Here is a 19,800-nt window from a genome sequence, read left to right on the forward strand (position 1 = left end):
GGACACAATTTCATATATGCGACTATAGTTCAACTATAGTTGAATTCCATAGGTAAAAATTGATATTTTAATAGCTACTTACAATAGGTGTTTATTTTCGATTGTTAATTTTTAAGTGAAGTCTGATTAATAAGTAAAGTTTTTGCATCTTTTCTTTGATTTGCATTTTTTATTGATGTATTTATAATTTAAGCGAGAATCAAGGTACATTTCAAGGCATTTTTCTGAATTTTTTTGTAAGATTGCTGATTTAGTATAACTTTGATGTTTTAGTTTCGCTTAACGATTAGTTAACGTATACTGATTTATCACTAATAGTCTACACCACATTTCACACACTTTGGTATTTAAAACGGTAGTTCTGAGAGTGTCCAATATCTTGACATAGTTCCATTTTTTTCCATTGGAAGTTCCACTTTTATTTTTTCATAACAAAATTTTAATATCATAGATATCTTTATTGTTTGCTTGTCACTCCAAATGTATGAACATTGAACAATAATGGTAGCCTCGCAGTAATCCAATCACTACTCTTATTAAAGAAGGTAGAAATTAAATATGTCGATTTTTTTTTTAATTTCAATGCTCTTAGAAGTTTTGAAAATTTAAAGTACATATAATTTATCAATATAATTGTCTTTGGTCATTGAATTAAAATACTAAATGGCTTAAAAATTATATTTATATAGGTGCGCATTACACATTGCATTACGTATAAAGGTATTACTTCTTAAGTTCTTCACAAGTGTATATAATGACAATATTTTTAAACTTAACTTCTACGCTTATGATATTTAGTAATAATTATAATTTATTTTAACTAATCAAGTAAATAAATGAAAATTGAGTAGTCTACCAAAAACATGAACTCACGATGTTTATGATCAAATAAAAATAAAAATATATTAAAATTAAAACATTTATAATTTATTATATGAAATGTATTAAAATCCCAATTATGCCAATAAATAAAAAAATGTTACAAAAATAAGTTTCACGTGATAATATAAAAAGTACTAAACTGATTTTAATCAACTTACTTATTTTAATTGGATTCAGAATACAAAAATCTATTTTTCTACATAACTAATACTTATTCTTTTTAATATTTTATTAATATTTTGGAAAATTCTTGTCTGGCTCCATCATTACATTATCTCGAACAGCTGTTTCTGTGTTGCCTTAATTTTAAGTTTTCAAACAACATAAAATCTAAAAAGGAAAAATAGGGATCATATGAAGGTGCTTCCAAACTTCCTAGCAAAATTATTCAAAGGAACTTTCAAGCCATTTGGAGAAAGCGACGTCATGTTGTCATGCATAAAATAGATTTTATTTGAAGATCTGCATGTCTTGACTCATTTATCTGGGTAAACCAAATGTATATAGTCATAAATAAAAAATGTATGCCATACTACGAAAAAATTTAAAATTTGATAAGAGTTTACGTAGAAAATAAATTTTTATTTTGAATATAATGAAAAGTTAACTGAAATCTGTCTAGTATTTATTGAATTGTTTGTGCAACTAACTTTTAGATTGAAACTTGTACACTTAGGTGAATGCTACGAGCGTGTTTACAGTGTAGACGGGTTAAAAATAATTGATTATTCCAGAAAAGTTTTTTTTTGGTGTATAAAATTATCATACATACATATGGGTGTTAGTCGTAAAATATATATATTATATGAAATTAAAATTACGTAAGTTATATATTTATACGAAACTAAACGGTAACGATTGATTTGTAAAATAAAATATACCAGTTATAAATCATAATATAGTATTATATTCATGATATCATAATATATGAATGTAAATATGACTAATAATTACTATTTTCTTGTGATAGGTATTGTGTATTACATTATAATTATCTAATTGTAACCAATAAATTATTATGAATATCTTATGTGGTCGATAATATGTACGTTTATACTGTTCAGAATGAGAGCGGTTAGTGGTTAAAAAATTGTTGCACCCTCCCGAATAGTTGTTGGAATAGAACTTTAATATAAATGTGGATAGTTTGTGTATATTATTTATGACTTCTCTGCCAATAACGTATGAACTTTGGGCACGCTTATGCTATACTAACCTTACGCTCATGCCAAGGCCATTGCATTATTCTGTTTTTGGTTAGATCGGTTAACTGTTATGATCACGTCACCATTCTGCAGCGATTCCTTCCACGTAATATTACGCACACGCCGCACGAGAGAGGTGTAATAATCAAGTTTTATTAAACAAAAATAAACTATTCAATAATCAGTTAATGTTGTTTGTGCATATTATTACGTTCTGTTATGCACCTTATTTACATAATAATAGAAAATATTATATAGATAGGTAGATAATCATAATTCTGACTGTCAAAATGTTGTATTATAAATGACAATAACAATATTTGATGCAACGTTCTGTGATCTTTAGCGCTTTAAACGACATCAAAGTGTTGTTTTAATGTTGCCATACTATAATACTACCTAGGCATAATATAATAACTTGGTAATATTATGACAAGTTTGGACAGTAATTATCCCAAACCGAAAACACATAATTATGTATGCGTGAATATGTATAAAACTATTAAATTTGCCCGCCAAATAGAATCTATTTACATCGTACCGTCGCGTATAATATAATATTATAATTTTATGATTTATTGGTCAATAAAACACGTCACAAAATGACGAAGTCAATCGATATTTTCATTAACATACACATAAACACGTATATAGTGTAAAATATGGGACAAATAATTTGTTCGACTCCTTTGTAAAGTTACATATTTATTTATAAATTATAAACTTAATATTATGTAAAAAAAAAAGTAAGAAATATAAATTGTTTTATCGTTATTTTTAGTGGAAATATTTTCGTGGATATAAATAATTTCAAACAAACTCAGGAAAAATAAGTTTTTGAAGTTCCTAATTTGTAAACAAAAACTCTATAAACAGCAACAATAAATTTAAAATAAAACAATCTAAGCAAGAATTTTATCTAATATTGACAATTTTCAAACAAACTATACTATTGGATCATGAACTAAAATTTGTTTTGAAAATACACTCTGTTATTTTATCATATTAATATAAATGCGTTTATTATATTTTATATTTTTCTATTATAATACTATTATAAGTATTGAAGTATACAGTATTCTGATTAGGTACTATTCAAAAAGATTTTTTAATTTTTAAACATTAATTGTAGTTGAATATTTAAAATATAAACGTTATGTCTGAAAGAGTAGTGAACGCAAATAATATAGTAAGACTTAAAGTAAATGTAAAATTAAATGTGAGGTATACTACAAGATTGGATTTAAAATATAAAAAAAAAAAATACACAAGACTTTAAATTCAACTCACAACTATAATAGTATGATAATATTTTACAACGTTACAGTGGTCGACAGTAAACCTAAACCCAAAAGGTAAAGTTTAAGTTTTATAGCGATTTATCCAACCATGCAAAAGATTAAAGCTTTATTGTTTTTATTTTTAATTTTAATTCTCAAACATTACAACATGATCCCGGTGTCTTATCACTAGATTTTCTAGAGGTACGCTTTTGAGTTCGTGTTTAGGATTTTCCCTTATAACATATCAGTTCCGTAAATCTCAATCGCAACATATATAACTCGATATCGTTGGTCCATCGAAATCACCTTAACTATTCTCGATATTTCACGTTTCGATCATAAATCATTAAATCGGCGGCAGTAGACTTGAGCGATATCGTTACTGTTACTATCGCGATCGCGTGATGGTCTTGCGATGGTCACCCTGACCAGCGTGCACGCGCATTCAAGTTCTGTGTGATATTAAAAACGGAGAATGAACCATTAAAATCAAAAATCAAAAATATAAACGCGTTATTATAATTTACCCGTACCTAAACGTGCGTGTGGTATCACCAGGGCGGGATTCTGAGAGGATTCTTTGTGTTCGACGCTGACCAACATTCTATCGACCGGAACACACTTTCAGACAGGTATTACCTGTGTATTATTTTATTAATGTAATGTATGGGTGCACGATGTTCTTTACACGTGTACGCGTTGGCGAGATACGAGGATAATGTGTATCGATGCCGTCTTTCAGTGCTATTACTTATAATTGTTGATGAAGTAAGGATTTTATGACGATAACACATGATAAAAATATTAACACTTACATATTTTGTTATACAAAAAATATGCTCAATGGAGGACAAGAAATGTTTTGGTGCACACTATTCACGGCTGAAATTATTGAGCGTCTTTGTACCAAATGAATTACAGTGTTTGCGGCAATATAAGAATATTCGATTCTGATTAATAAAATTAATAACGTAAAAATGCAAATTTTTGTCCAATGTCTAACATCAAAAATCAATAAATTTGACGACAACACGAGTGTATTAAATTTATATATCTGTAGTGAGCCATACGAAGTATATACTCATGATCATATCTAACTTAGCTATATAGTTTTTCAAAAATTACAGAAAATAATATAATATCATACTTATAAAAATAGTGCTAGCACCAATTCTGATGTACTAATTATCAGTGGTTGTAAATTTAGAAAATTCTATGAAAGTAAATATAACGTGACGCTGTACAATAAAATTATGTTAAGCAAGACAAATTAAAAATGGAAATTCAACTGTGAGTAGCAATCTATTTCATTATCATAATATTGAGGGAAAAAAGCTAAATCGTCAACTTACTCGAAATGCGGGTAAAAAAGACCAAAAATATAACCGATCATTCAATTAAAATTATATGGTATAAAATTACAAAGAATAGTTTTAACCCATAAGATCACAGGGACGTTCAATGAAATTCGTGGTAATCCTTAACTATACAAATTGAAAATTTTAAAAATGTATAATTACAAATTAATTTTAAAATTTTCGTAATCTAAATGAATATTGTGAAATTTTAATTTCAAATGCGTTTAAAAATCCATAACATTGTATCTTTTATATTTTTGAATATCTACAGTAAAAACTTGTAAAGAACCTCGTAAAATATTTTAAAGCTCTTTTAATCCAAAAAAATTCTTTATCGACACATACAAAAAATTTAAATGGCAAAAAATTTACAAAATACTATACATTTTTGGCATTTTTGCACAACTTTCATATTTTTTTGAACAACGTATGTTCGAAAATATTAAAATTTTTTGTATGCTTTTGAATTGTGGAGGAACGGTAGGCGTAATAAAAAAAATAAAAATAAATAATTCAAAACATATTATAACAGTTTTGATATACGCAGCATGTTCGATTTTCGAATAGGTAAATTATTTTAGATTGAAATCTTATTTTATTACAATTATTAATTGCATTGTACATAGATCGCATACAATGGTTGTAGTAAAGCTATAACTTTTTATTACCGAATAATATTCCAGTTTTAATTTAATTTTGAATATTATACAAAACATACATTGGAATTAAAAGATTAAAAAAAAGTAATATTTAATAATATTTACACATTTTATAACGCCAAAACATATTATATAGTATTTACATAATGCAAAGATTATATAGTTTTTTTACCACAATACAATAAAAAAGGTTCCTTGTATAATATATTTATTTATTTATACTATGAACTATATTAAAAGTATATTTTTTTACTTATATTTAATATGTATATAAAAATGTATTTTATTTTTACAAACGTTTAAGGTACTTCTAAGGGTTGATATCCAAAAGTCCTTAGATATGTATGTTTATAAGCAGTGTAAACATAATATTATTTTATTTATGAAAATCATCTAATAATATACAATTTTGGTATTTATGCTGTATTTTCTATTATTTACGAAATCATTGAATTTAATAACTGTACTCCAAGACAGTATAACTAGAATTTACCATAAACTTGTAAATTTTTCTTGACTTATTCTCAACCTATATTCTTTTGAGTTGTTGTTATGGCTTAAAATTTAAATCATCTGCGTCGGTAGGTACAATACGCTGTGTTTAAATTTGTATTTATGACGTATATTGTATATATTACATTTCGATGAGAATAACACAAAACGTGAACTTAGCAATTTAGAAAACGGCAATGGCCCTGAAAGATATTTCAACAAACACAAATGTATTTATTCATTATTGGATATATACATTATCGATCGTTTCCGACTGACTGTCCCCGGTGACTATTCTATGTACACTCTAAGATCGCTATGCTATACCACAGAACGTTTTATCATTAGAGTTTTCATTTATTATTTGTTTTTTTTTTTTTTGTCGAAATTACATCTAATAATCTAAAATGTTTCATACGAATAATAAAATGTATGTATTCATACCGTTTATCATTTTCTTCGCCTGACAATATAGTCCCCTCTCGCTAATTCGTTTTGATTTACGTGTACATGCTCTACGTCGTCGGTCTAACCTTTATTTCCGTCCTTCCCCGAAATAATAATAAAAATAAATGTAAACGAACAAAAAACAAACTAACGATACGTACCGAGTTTACCAGCACACACTAATGAAATAAAACGTAAAATATTGCCGGTGCGCGATAGAGAGAATCAACATATTATCCAGGATTTACAACGGCCGTGTATTTATAGCGCAGTGGTGTTTGGGTTCTTTTATCCGACACACTAGAATAGTTGGTTCAATTTGAATTTATGAAATTCACCTAATTTGAAATTGTTTTTTGTTCTGACTTCTATGGTACAGCGGCGCTAGAACTTACCGAGTATATAATATACGCAAAATAAATTTAATTTGAACGCATATCTAATGGTCCGACGTATAATATGTGCACAGTTCTATTGTTTTATGATCGTACAATGACTCGAGAGGACGTTATACCAGTCATTTTTAACGATCAAAACATGTTCAATAAAACGTCATTAAAAAGTGTTTTTAGAGTGAAAATACTCATTATAAAATACCCAGGTAACTTCTTTAATTTAAAAAAGCAGAAGTTGTTGTTATAGCTTGTGTATACCATCACAACTTCATTGATACAACTAAAAAATGTCACTAGAATGCCAACTATTACTACTCGATAGCTTATGTGATGAATATGCAACTTATTTCGCTACAAATCCTGTATTATGGCTTAACTGTACCTAAGTACCCGCAGTGTAAAACATTTTATACTATAATTTTTCGATTTGTTTAATGTTTTCTCATTATTATATATAAATTAAATTTCTTACTAATACATTTACTCTTATTTTTTCTTTACTTAAGAATATTGTATTACATTGATTTATTAATATAGTAAATAAAATATAGTATTATATTAATTCGTTAAAACTTCTTAATTATTATGATATTATTATTTCATACTATTTATACCTTATCTGTGTCAAAAGTTTTTCTAGGTTTGTTTTTATCTATAAGAAAATAAAAGCTTTCATATGCGAACCAAGATCCCATGTAAACTTATACAGTACATGTAAAATAAAATTAATGCGTGACTGGTATCCAGAACAAGCGTTTAACATACGTGTAAAGCCACGTATTAAGTCATAAATAAACAAAATATCGAAAACATTTCTTCTAAATTCACAAAGTTTGAACTCTATTTGGGAGATATGCAAGTTGTGTGTGTTTCTTAAATCTGATAAATTTAGTTTATAGCATAATAAATTAAAAAATACACGTAGAACATTTTACAATTAAATTTATATAAAAAAATAACGATTAAATCAAACTCAAAATGAGATCTGACTTCTAGAAGAATATTTTTTAAACTATTCATGTATCTATTTAAAAATACTGTCATTCTAAAAGTTTAATTGATAAAATTATGTTGACGCAAGAAATAGACATATTACAATCAAATAAATAAGTCTATGTGTTTAAGTACATAACTCGAGTTACGGTATAGTTATACATTTTTTAATTATATAGAGAATCGAACTTCTAAAATTTTAAAATAATTTACAAATGTTCGTTATTTTAAACTTTGGATGCTTATAAAAATATGTTGATACTATTTTTAATAATTGTTGTAAGCACAGAAAACTAATAACCTTGATAATGTCAAGTGTCTACAAAAAAAAAAAAACAACAAAAAAACCATTAAAAAAGCCAAGATATTCTTAAACTTAGGTAATCTCTAGTGAATGTTAATATTTTTAATTTTTTATGAAAAAGCTTCTAAATGTATCTCTATATTTATGAGTTATAAGACTAAAAAATCAAATTGATTTTGTCAAAAACTGGTATTTAATATTTTCAATTTTGTTTGTTTTTGTTAGTATATTCTAATTAGTTGTAGGAATTTATATAGGAATCTTATATACTTTTATCAACTAAAAAAAACGACATAATTTTAAACGACCCAGATTTGAACATTGAAACATTTTTAACTCTCCTAAAGGTAACTTCAAACAAAAAAATAAATATACTTTTTTATAAAACCAATGCGTTTAAAACAACCCAAAATACAAAACTTTAATAGAGATTTAAAAAATGTATTTTAAAATGTATTTTATTGATAGTATCCGTGAAGAATGAATAGTATCAAAAAGCTATTACTAAAATAAATTAAAGATGATATTTTTCATTACACGGCGATAATAAACATAGTAACACAAATGCATATATCATAGTTATTTATATTTTATTTTTATTTAAGTTTCATATTGTCATTAGCTATCTCCATGCACTTTGTTGCCCGTACAAAATGTATCTGGTGTAGTTTATTTCCATCACACCAACAGACATAGCTGTCTTTCCCAGCGTTACTTTTTTTTGACCATTTAACATCAGTAATTTTTTTTTTTTAATTATTTTTCTTTTCTTTTTTTTTGTTGAACGGCACAAATTTAATTTCATTTTTATTCTACAACAAAAACCAACAACTCATTAAGTTGAACCAAAAAAACAAAAAAATTTATTTTGTTATACTACATCAACTATTCACTAAAACACTAATTTCTAATAATGACTAATAATATTAATAACATGGATGAGAAAAAATATATCTTTATGTGAATATTTGCTGATTATTTAAAAAATTAATAACCTAATTTTTCATTAACTTATGGAATCACAAAAGACTTAAAACCTCCTCCGTGATGTACTTTTTTCTTTGAAAAAACATATCTTAATAATCGGATGAGTAGTTTCAGAGAACATGCGTGACTAAGATTTCCAATTTTAAATTTATATAATAATATAATAATATTAAATAGATTAGAAACTTTAGTAATAAGTTTTTTTTTTTTCTACTAACCAGTCAATAATTTTTACTGCTTAATCAAGTTTTATACCAGTGGGCAGTGGCAGCCTGGCAAGATCTGCGATATGGCGATTGCTAACTAAGCCCTCGTCTATGAATATAATGCTTTTTTTCAATACATCAGGAAAACAATTATAAATTATTTAAAACACGAGTAAATTAAAAGAGAAAAAATAAAATAATTATTAGACTATTATAATATCATATAAATATATAATACGTAGATAGGTACATTATTTTAAAAAGATAAATATTAAACATTCAGTTTACATTTCACATAGCCAAATTGTAATATAACATAAATATAATTCCTTACAATGTAGTGTTAGCTATTACCCATTGCTCACTGCAGCTATTAGTTTTTTTTATATAAATAATACTAGATAATATAATATACATAATTTTTTTTTTTTATTCCATTATTAACCGTTGTCGAAACTCTGTTAACATTCATTATTTACTAGACAGACACTATTATTAGTGGTTGACGAATAATTATTTTGTCACAGCCAGTAAAGCTCTGAGTCTCTAAAGCCTGCAGGTATATTCAATTATCATATTTAATATAATATTATATTTATTCTAAACATCGTTTGATTTAATCTAATTATTTGATTAACTCGCAATTGTATTAAAATTAATTTTGTTATTCGGTATTCGTTGAGCACGAGGTCTCGGCAACCGACATAGGTACCTTATGTTATATATATTTTTATTTTAAATAGGAAAAATTTCAGCAGTGATTTGGTTACTTTCCGAGGCTTCTCGAGTCTCCCTACAATATCATTATGCCTATATGGAAGAACCATTTTATTTATTTAGCCGACCAAGTAATGTGTAGTCAGACCGCCATTGTTATATACCCGCCAAAATTTTAGGTTTTTACAATCCCCTTGTACCTATATAATCATATGGTTTTAAAGTATTATTTATATAACCTTATGATACATGATACTTAAACATTATACAATATTGCATTCTAAACTTGTTCAATACACACTGTGTCGATAAACCTGTAACTTATAGAACGCACGTATACGTCGAAAATTAGGTACTTACGTATTACCGTTGTTATAGGCAATATTTGCTAGAAAAAAATAATACGTTCTGTAAACAGACGTTCCTTACTCGGCTTGTCGCAATTCAAATAGTCCGTGGAAACAAATTGTGTATTTTGGATTTACATGCACTTTGTTTTTCCCGATGACATTTACATCGAATTCGATCGTAATCAAGTGCACGTGCATTTCGCAAATTCAACACGATTATTGCATAGTGTGACGGAATAAATGTATGGAGACAACGTAAAGTGCAAAGTCGTATACGTTTTTTACTCAAAGTTCGCGTATTACCACAATAATTATTATATGATTGAACGTATACCTAGACTCAGTAGACTCTTGTGATTATTGTTGTGTGCGATATGTCTATTAATATGTAGGTGGTATACGAGCGTGACACTACAGCTGTATGTGTATGTTGTATGGATATTAAATAAATAACCCTGATTTTGAAATAACTATTTGAAGCGGACTTAAAAATGATCGAAATTTTTTCGAAGATTTATGACAATTTTCATAAGCGCGTTAGGTTAGGTTAACTATAACTGCAGTGCAAAGTTTTAAATCAAAAAACTATGCGGAGTACACTGCTCCCTTAGAGATATTTTATGAAAATCGTTGACATTTTTTTTCTGCTAGAAAATTGGTCGTCGTTGCAATACCTTCAATAACTTAATAACCACCTTCGCACTGCACGCATAATATACGATATAGATTAATGTCTAATAATATCGTTTGGTGCATAAGTTGAGTACAACTATCGAAAATTGCAACACAGTTTACACGCTCCGCATAATATTTGAAATTTATGTTTTTAAAAAATATAATATACGTTTAGCTTCTCACATTAAAAATATTAATAAACTATCATTAAAAATGGATAATTATAAAAAATAATTTCATCATGTCATATTTAAATAAATATATATAAGACACTATCAATATATTTTTTGTAATTACCGAAGTATTGGTTGACTTTTTAAAAACTTAATATAATGTTGTTTACTTTTTACAATAAAAATTGGATAATCATATTATTATTGTCATTGAAAAAATTATATTATAAACGTTACGAATGCATAATCATTAATAAGTTATTTTTCTTTTATTCAATATTAATAGGATAAAAGTACTTAAATTTATATCAAATCAGTTTGTATAACCTGCGGCCAAAATCGTGAAACGCAACTATTCCAAAATAAAGTCGCTACCGGGGATGCAATTGGTTCGTTTCCATTATGATTTAATGTTATTTAAATTATTATTATTATTTGTTTTTAATATAAAATAAAGGTGGGTTATGGGTCTACCGTTCGGGTGTCAATCGGTGGTATACGTGATCGTTATTGCGCAATATGGATAATAAATATCTGAAGTATTTATGTTTGGAGTCGGTAGAAAGAGGGCCACAGGGTCTATTTAGGCCTGAGGCTTCCAAAATTTTTTAGGATCTCGTAAACTTATCCTTTTTACTAAATATTATCGGTCATATCAATGCTAGTAAATATAAATATTTAAATTGGTTTGAGATATACGTTAGTCTGCTAAGAAGTTTAGATCCATTCACCCGTGAATAGTGATTGTATACTGCTATATTATATATCGCTATATTTTGAGCGGATACAGTAAATCAGCGTGTATAACCAATAAATTATAATCTCTTCGCTCAGAATTTAAAATAAATATGATACATTTTTATTTAACAATACTTATTTAGAATAAATTATATATTATATTTTACTTTATCTAATAAAATCAAAATATTAAAAATGATTGTTCAGTCCCTTGATGCTCATATTCATTTTTATATTATTTATTATATAGGTAGACAGTTATATTATTATTTTTAAATGTTTCTTTGAATAAACTATTGTTGTTATATTTTAACACCGTCGTGTGCATGTTGTTGTGTAAAATAATTGAAAAAATTGTTTTAAAAACGACGATAACAATAGTTCTCCAACTATAACTTTTTTATTCATACACAAACACGTTTTAGTTATTTACTTTATCAGTGGATGTATAATAATATTTACGTCTTTATTATCTATGTTGAATTAAAATCACAACCATTATGTATGATAACATATTAAATTCAAAAGAATATGATAGTGACCTGCAACGAATAATGAAAATAATCAAACTGATCAAATTAAGAATTTTAAGAACAAAGTATTAAAAACAGAAATAACTAGATGTTCACACAAAAATACTCTACGGTTGTTCCTTTTTTGATTTATAAAAAAAAATCCAGTTTTGCGTAAAAATTCCCGTTTTTAAGTTTTCATTTATTTTTTTACCAATTATTTTGAAAAATACTGGGAATTTTTCACTTCTTAAAGTACAAACTAAATCGAATTTACTATTTATAACATTCCCAAAAATTGAGGATCAAAGCATTTTTCAACTATTATAATAAGTGAATTATATACGTTAAATATTATATTTAAAAAACAATCGATATCTGTTTTATACATAGTGTTTTTTTTTTTTTAAGTATTCTGATATGTATTATGACATTAAAAATATAGGTAGTCTTTATAAAAATTAAACAATCAAAAATAAACCATCATGATATAAATGCACGATAAAAATTCTATATTTTTTTTTTATTTTTATTAATGTTGCGTTATGAATATTATAATATCTACTTCAAACTTTATAATGTACAACATATTTTTAGGCACAACAGACAAATGGATCATTGTATGTATTCTTTTACACACACGTAACACGTAAATCTATATATGTATGCGTATGTTTGTGTACAGTGACACACCCCAAAACCACTTTCGGTGTAGCTAACCGGGACAAAAATTAACATAGAAATTCATTAAAAAACACACTGTATTATCGTGACATCGGCGACCGGTGCGTCGGTCAATTAATATAAACAGAGGCTGAAAAAATATACTATGTACAATAATAATATTACAGTATAATGTTGCGTTATACGCACGTGTATCAATATCATAATAAAATATATGATGTATACATTATGTGGTTATTATACGTAGGGTGTGCGTGCTCTGTAGCGAGAGCCTACCGTATTATTGTGTATATCATAATATAAATACGACTGTGTTGAGAGACACGAGAAATCGTGTCGTAGTCGTATTTTTTCTGACCACTCACGGGGGATTTGTTTCGTTTTTTTTGTGTGATAAAAAAAAAATAATAGTAATAATAATAATTAAAAGTTTTAGATGGAAAACAAAATTTAAAACCGTTTGAATTAAATTTTGTGCGTGTTATATTTACTGATAACGTTAAACACAATTTTTAGTTTTTTTTTTTTTTTTTAGGTTAGGTTGAGCAAATTTGTAATTTTATGTACAAAAGTAGAATATAATTTAACGACAAAATCTATTTAAGACAATCTCAATTGTTTTATGTTTCAAAATTTAGTAAGTATGCTCGAATTTTTCTCTGGATACTAATTTTAAATATATATACATTTTTTGTTTAGTATAAATATATCAATGACATATTATCTGAAGATCGACCATGTAGAACGTGTGAGTAAATAATTATGTTAATACTAAAAACCTAACTTAATAATTTTTTTTTTGTTTTTGTTTACTATTGGTGAAATCGACAATAGATACTTAAAATTATTAAATTAAATAAATATATTAAAAAAAAAAAAAAAAACAAAGTTTTACTCTCCATAAAAGGAAATCACCAATCTCATAAAATGCATAAAAATTATGTGTACAATGTGTATAATGTCATATCACACACTGATAATTAGTATGATCTAGTTTTTATTTGTCTAAATAGGTTTTGAAAAAACTAAATTTTGATAATATCGTTAAAAAAATATAACTTGCGAAGAGTATTACATTTTTATAATTTTAAAGTCGTCGATGTATTTTTCTTCGTCTAATGTTTACTTTAAGATTTATATTCTCATGTACGGATGTTCAGTGAAATTATAAATTATGTTGTCGGAAATTGGACTAAAAGTGAGGACAACTTTATTTGTGTTTGTTAAACTTCAAGTCCACGGACGATTCTATTGCAAGTACAATGATTTCCAGAGTTTAATTTTGTAATATAAACCTTGCTTCAGAGGTGCTGAAGTAATATGAAGTTATAGGTATATACAGTTGTTTTTCGATTTATATTATTTTATCGCTCCATAAATCAAAAAATGTTTATAGTGTTGATAGTTGAGCAACAATAATTGAAGATAAAATAACTAATAATTAATGGTTTTGGTGCAAAAACTGGAATACATTTTGATTCACATTAACTAAGTAAATAAAAAAGTTTTTAATGGCATAACTATAAATTAATATCAAACATTACGAAGGTTTCTCACCTGTTTTCGCATGTTGTTACAGTTTTTAATTTAAATACCACTTTAAAAAATATATATACATAATATAAAAATTGTATGTCAAAAAAGGTACTTATTACCTACATATTTAATTATTATAAATTAAAATACAATAATTTTAAAACTAAAATGAATAATAATAGTATAATAAAAACGGATGAACAGTGAGCGTATTGGCTCATTTTCAAAATATTTAACACTTACCAATAATTTAAATGTCATGATTAATAAATAATGTTACAGAGTATACTGTAAACAGAAAAAAGTAAATATCAAACATATATAAACTGTGTAAATAATCATGTTTGACATTTTGACTTATATTTCTCCAGGTACAGTTTTTATAATGGGATTTTTTTATACATTAAAAATAAAAAAAAATACTAATAATAATAAACAGTCTCCATGATACTGTGAAATATTGTTTTTAATTTTTAAATATTAAATCTTCACAGTATTTAGTATTGACAAAAATATTATATGTATATATTATATTATAGGAAAAAAATATACATTGTAGTGCGGCAAAAATAACGGCGCGAAATACGACATACTATTTATCGATTCTGCCGCAATGATATTGCTTTATAATCAAAATTATTTAGGTACTTAGTAAAATTATGTATTTGTGCATTAGAGAAAAAAATAATGCGTGTTTGCTTATAGTGTCTATGCTGTATGTGATAAACTAACTGAAAAACTAAGCAAAAATCGAAGAAATCGAGAGCGAAAACACACCCGGAAAATGACCAAAAGCATGACAGGTCACGGTGTCACACGCGTTGCACCGTTTCGAGTGACGATTAATGATAATAATAATATAATGATAACGCGAACCAGGAAGTATATTAAGGTCCGTGTTTGACCTTTTTAAAAAAAAAAGTGATTTTCCAATTTTAAAAAAGAGTTAAAATTAAAAAAAGTTACGTCATAAGTGCTTTCCCGTTACCAAATAGGCAACGATGACGGCACCAACGGTTAACGTATATCAGTTGCGCCCGTCTCCTATGAAACGTATTTAATATGTGTGCAATTGATTCAAATTGGAGCGTGCGCACTCGTCCGCATCCAGCTGTCGTATTTTGTTTTTTCATTCATTTAACATCAAACCCACGAAATCGTTAAAATAAAACCGAAACCAAAACGAAAACGCCCCGATACAATAATGTAAAAAAAAATAAAAATTCGGTGAACACAATATATATCACCCCCCCCCCACCATCCACGAAAAAAATCACACCGACGCCTAACACTATAAAATCACTAATTTTATTATTTTCTGCTCAGATATTTTGAGTGATTTCACTGGTGTCATAGAGACGTACCCCAGACGTACCGTCGAACGTTTGTCATTCGAATCTCCCGTTATATCTATTCTCATACGAGAATCCTCGCCGTGATAATATATGCCTATATGGTGGATCGTGCATATAGTATATTACTATAGTGATAATATTTAAAAGTTGTGTGTACAGCCGTTGTTCGTTGCACTGATCCATAAATCGTGAGCAATAATTTGTGCATTAATTTTCTATACAGTTGCAGAGTAATACATAAGTTAAAGTTTATAATATAGGTTAAAAGTAAATAACGACGTGTGTATAGCGCAAAAAGGGTCCGGTAATTTATCTCACGTTATAAGTACTTTTTAACTTCAAAATAATTAATCTATTTTACATTTTGTTTTTACTTTCCGCGCTAAAACAAAATTATGTAGTATCTCGATGGAAACAAATTTCATGAAATTTTTAAACCCTTTATAATAGCTAGTAGGTGTGGGAATAAACAACAAATTATAGTATTATTGTACACGCAACGTAGTGCTTGCGACGATTCCGCTTAACGTTGTTGTGTTTTTTTTTTTTTTTTGCGGTCAGTTTTATTACCTACTTTCCGCTTGTTGTTGTTGCCGTTACTTCGCCGAAAAACAGTAGGCGGACATATTATGTAGTGCTTGTACACCGCATAATCATATAGCTACTATGCTATATATACTGTTACAGTGAATCGTTTTGTACTCGTATATTAACTTGTTACACACATCATGTTTTACACGCGATATAACACTGCCGAAACGGCGCGCGTGTGTTACGTATATGTCTCATTTTACGCACCTATTATGCTCGTCTAGTGTACGCGGCAAGGTGAAGTGCTTAAGTCGCGTACACGCGCGTCGTGAACTGCGACCGGCAAAACACCAAAGTAATCAGTAACTGCACTCGAGATCCGCGATTTCATGAAATATAGGCGCTATTATAGCGCTAATCACTTGGGATAGGCTATTTTTAACCGAAAACACTGATAAAAATCAAAAACACATTTTTTTTTTTTATGAACAACTTACTTAAGTTATAATATAACTGATTACCACATACAAAATTTTCGATTTATTTAAAGTAAATTTATAGGGATATTATCTTATTTTGTTTAGCAAATTCCACAATATCATCTTCATAATCATTTCGGAATATCATGTTTGATTATCGTTTATAACAAAAATAATCTAGTTTTTCTTGTCTTAATAAGGACTTCATGTAGGTTTTTAAATGCGTTTATATGAAGAAAATTACCATTTACTACTAAAATTCTTGGACGGCATTGAAAGAAAATTTAAAATTTTTTAGTATAGAGTATAGTAGTAAGGGGAGCTCAGTCTTCGGAGTCCCTATGCTTGAGCAATGCAAGCACGCACATCCGTAAACTAGTACTTATCTAATTTATTGGTACAACAACTTTAGGATCACTGTGAAGCACAAAGTTTCAATAATGGACTTGGTCAGTTTTTGAATGGTAACACAGAAAAGCGTTTTTCGATCCTTTTTAAATCTTATTTATTTAATACTATAATGATATTACGACCTATTAATAAAAAAACAAATACATTTTTCATTATCTAATGAAAGTTTCTGGTCGATTTAACAAAGTTTCAGAGTATTTTTTTTTTACTTCTGTCTTTGACAAACGAAAAACATCACAACCATTAACATTGAATTGCTGAAAAGGTACTATAAGGTTTGAATAAATAAAAAAATAATAAGTGAACGAAATTACACGACTCGTTAGGTATAATTTTAACTACAGTTTTGTAGACATTTAAATATCATATCAACGATCTTCTATTTATTAAAGATATACATTATTAATATAAAATTATTAGGTACCTTTTTGAAAGTTTCCTAACGTATTTAGAACACATTATAAGGATGACGTAGGTACCTATATTACGTATATGCAAACTATACGCAGTATAAAAGATTATATTATTTACGTAGTTACTTTAAATTTAGCTTGGAATGTACCTATAAACATTTTTGGAAACCTTTTATTTTGGAAACATACCTATCACAGTATTTTTATAATAAAAATAGAATTCGTTAAAGAATTTAGTCAAGACCATATTGTAGTTGTCATAACTCATTAATCATATTAACTACGTAATGTGTTAGCATAAAAAAAATATAATTTTAATAAATAGAAACAATATTAGACATAAATTAATGTTTATTAATTTAAATGTTATTAAAGAATTTTTGATTTTGAGATACTACTATTAAGACAAAGTGAAATGTGCATAGACTAGTTATAATACACCGTAAGAAATCGACAGTAATAAATAGTGTTGTCTCGAAATACGGTTAAAAACGAATTCCCTCTTAACATTTTAATAATAATTTTTCTTTTATGTTTGGTTTTACCTTGAAAAAATAACTCGAGTAACGATGGAAAACAAATGCACATACCCAGATAAAAAAGAAATCACAACGAATCCCATATTATAATACATATATAATATAATACGTTCACGTGTGTGTGTGTGTGTGTGTGTGTGTGTGTGTTAGGTCAAGTGAAGGGGGCGTGTTGTAAAATTCAAATTTTTAGCACTCCGACCAAGAACATCATTATACGAGAGTATACACGTGATTATCGGGTCACACTTTTATTAGGTACCATTATTATTATTATTATTATTATTAGGTACATCTTTCTTTACCATTTTTTATTTTTCCCATACGGACTGTTTGAAATATATACATACATATATATATATATTTTTATTGGATTCGACCGTTGTCGGCGAACACCCTCTCCGCAGTGTGTGAGAAATGCCCGTGGCGGTATCGTGTGGATAGGACCGACTACCAGGACATAAATTATCCGACCAAACACACACACACACACTCTACTAGTCGGAGAATCGTGTAAAGATCTGTTATCTAGATAATATTCACTACCGTTGTCGATGATTTCAGTCGGAGAGTTAAAACTGGTCCAGATTCCTGCCGATAAAAAAAATAATAATAATAATAATAAAAGAGATTCCTATATGTGTGTATGTAATATACAATATATATTCTACCGGTATAACAATGATAATCGACTATACACAACTTACTACTATATTATAATATCAGTATGTGTGTACATATAATATACTAATTCCGATGGGTTTTATTTTTTTCCATTCCGAATGAACGGGTAGGTACGCGTATATCGTTTATTTTTTTTTCTCCCCGTTTTATCTTTTTACGGGTCCCCGTCCCGTCCGCCGTCTGATTTACGCCCGAGAAGATATTTTAACGATCCAATAAAATAGTTGTACCTATACATACATGTGTACACATTGTGTTCGTATATATATATATATATATTTATATATTATTTTACGTTTATTGTGTTGTGCACAGAGGCCACGTGCAACGTCTTAATCTCGCCTGTCCCAACGTCAACTGTACACAGGGACGGGGTTAAGCGCCGCCGCGTAATTTTCCCGCCGCCCCCGCCGCCGACGGCCGACGGGGACGATTTTAATGTGTGCACAGTCTACTGTTATTGTGTCTTTTCACGGTAATACATGCAACCCTTTTCGCCGGTAATTAAAAGTACAGCACTGACGTCGGTGCTTTACTCGTATAAAGAGAGGTATCAGAGACAAAAAAAAAAATAAATAAATAAATAAATAAAATAAAATTACACGATAATCTGGAAATTTATCGAGTGTTTTCAATTGTTTAATGGTTCGTAAAAAAGGAAACCCCTTAATGGACTTTAAAATATCAAAAGGTTCAACAATTTATTGGCTATTAAAAACAATTAAAAACTTGGCTTTCTTTTTTTTTTTTTTATTATTAGTTAACTGTAATTTTTTTTTTTTGTGCTTTTAACAA

This window comes from Rhopalosiphum maidis, chromosome 3 (genome assembly GCF_003676215.2).
Source record: "Rhopalosiphum maidis isolate BTI-1 chromosome 3, ASM367621v3, whole genome shotgun sequence".
In the NCBI taxonomy this organism is placed as follows: Eukaryota; Metazoa; Arthropoda; class Insecta; order Hemiptera; family Aphididae; genus Rhopalosiphum; species Rhopalosiphum maidis.